The 1,956-nt window shown below is 28.0% G+C and overlaps 1 protein-coding gene across 1 annotated transcript in view; it reads right to left on the bottom strand.

The window, feature by feature from the left end:
* The window catches only part of LOC107626886 (probable disease resistance protein At1g51480), a 7,354-nt gene extending 6,427 nt beyond the window's left edge, over positions 1 to 927 (bottom strand). Inside the window, exon 1 of the mRNA XM_021115421.1 lies at positions 281 to 927. The gene's annotated coding sequence lies outside the window, so the exon portion shown is untranslated. The remainder of the gene's footprint in view (positions 1 to 280) is intronic.

Below are 1,956 nucleotides of genomic sequence, written 5' to 3'. Positions count from 1 at the left end.
AATTAAATTTTTTTAGTGATTAATATCCTTTCTCAATAAATTAATAATTCTCTTTTTTTTTTCGGGGAGTGATTGGTAACACATGTAAAAAAAGAAAAATTTAGTTAACTTGTGTTCTAAAAATACATAATAAACTTATTATTAGTAGAAAATTTTAAATATTTTTAATTAATTTTTTTTATTTTGTAATCTTAATATATGTTCTAACATAATAGATAAACCTAAAAAAATACAAGAATATGAAAAAGAAAAAAGTAGATAATGAAATGTTGAGACAAACCTCCATATCAAACAGGATGTATAGTCCTTAACCAGAAAGAAGCAGCAAACAACCATAATAGAAATTAGAAGCTCTCATGATTGTCTGGTCAATTCAAAAGAAACTTTTTTTTTGTGTTTTGTGTATTTCTTTTTTTGTGTTTTGTTTTTTTTTTTTTTTTCAGTGAGAATTGGGTTGATTAAAAAGACGTGAAAATAGTAATGTGTTGAATGCAAGACCAGGAAAAAAAAAAAGAAAAGAAAAAAAGAGAAAGAAAGAGAAGTGAAAAGACAAAGGCAAAGGCAATCAAAGAATTAAGATCGATATGAAAACAAAGTTGTGGAAAAGAGGGAATCAAATAGCCTAGATTGGTGGAATCATCTTTCAAACAGCAATTCGCTACGAAAGTGGATATTTAAAAGTGTTGTGGAAAAAGACAGAAGAGTATTATTCGACGGAAAATGATCCTTTCCCGTTTTTTTAACAATGGATAAAATACAGTGTAATTTATTACCTTTGATTCTATGAGTGAGGCCAGAAATAAATAAGAGAAAGAGAATAATGAATGGTTAGATTGAACACTGGATACCATTCAGTTTTTTTTTTCATTGGAGAGGATCCACTCCCATTATTTGACTATTTTTTTAAGAAGTAAAAACACAAGCAGTAGCTGGTAAGGATTATTACATAAACACAAGCAGTAGTTAGCCTTTCTGCTCCGTTTTTATTTCGTTTGCTAAACTTATATATATATATATATATGGTGAGTTCTATGATGCCTTTGTTATGATGCCTAAATTGCCTAACTTTCCTTTTAAAGTAAAAAATAAAATGTTTAAAATAAAAAGTAAATCATGTAAAATTTATTAAATATTATTTATTTACCTTTTCTAGTAACTTAGGTAAAAAGTGATAGGCACCATAACATTCACCTATATATATATTGCCTTAGTTTTCATAAAAAGTTTCACAGGTCATTTAAATTATATAGCATTATTTTTTTTAGTTTGTTCACATGACAAAAAACAGGGTCTTGATCTTAATTAATATTATATAGCATTATTTTTTTTTTTTATAATCTGTTGACTTTGTTCACATGATGAAAACGGAAAAACAGGATCTTGATCTTAATTAATATTATATAGCATTATTTATTTTTTTATAGTTTGTTGACTTTGTTCACATGAGGAATCCAAAGCCCACTGTTTACCGACCAACCCTTGCACAATGCAATTAATACCAGAATAGCTCTTTTCTCATCCACCTTTGGATAAGGTGCTGCCCACTTCTCTCTCTAATTTTGAAGCTGTCCATTTACAAGTCTTTGCGACATTACAATTCTATTAGCTCTTGTCGTTTTGTGTAGTCAAGTAATGTTAGCCTTGGTGTGAGCTGGTAGTTGAAGAGATCTGAAGAGTGGGCCATAGGTTTTTGTTTATGGTATTTGGGCTAGATACTTCTGTTTGAAATATACTCTCCTTTTGAGGCGTATATGGAATAATGGACTGCACTCAATTTATACGATTTAGTGATAGGGCAAGTTGACATTTGTGTGTGAAATTATTTTTGAAATTTTGGGTCAAAAATATTTTATCTGAATAATAATAATAATAATAATAATAATAATAATAGTAGTAGTAGTAGTAGTAGTAGTAATAGTAGTAACAGTAATAGTAAAATGTTTTAGTAAATATGTA

The sequence above is a fragment of the Arachis ipaensis genome, chromosome B02 (assembly GCF_000816755.2).
Source record: "Arachis ipaensis cultivar K30076 chromosome B02, Araip1.1, whole genome shotgun sequence".
Taxonomy (NCBI): Eukaryota; Viridiplantae; Streptophyta; class Magnoliopsida; order Fabales; family Fabaceae; genus Arachis; species Arachis ipaensis.
Note: the sequence above shows the minus strand (reverse complement) of the source record. Positions and strands in the feature narration are given on the sequence as shown.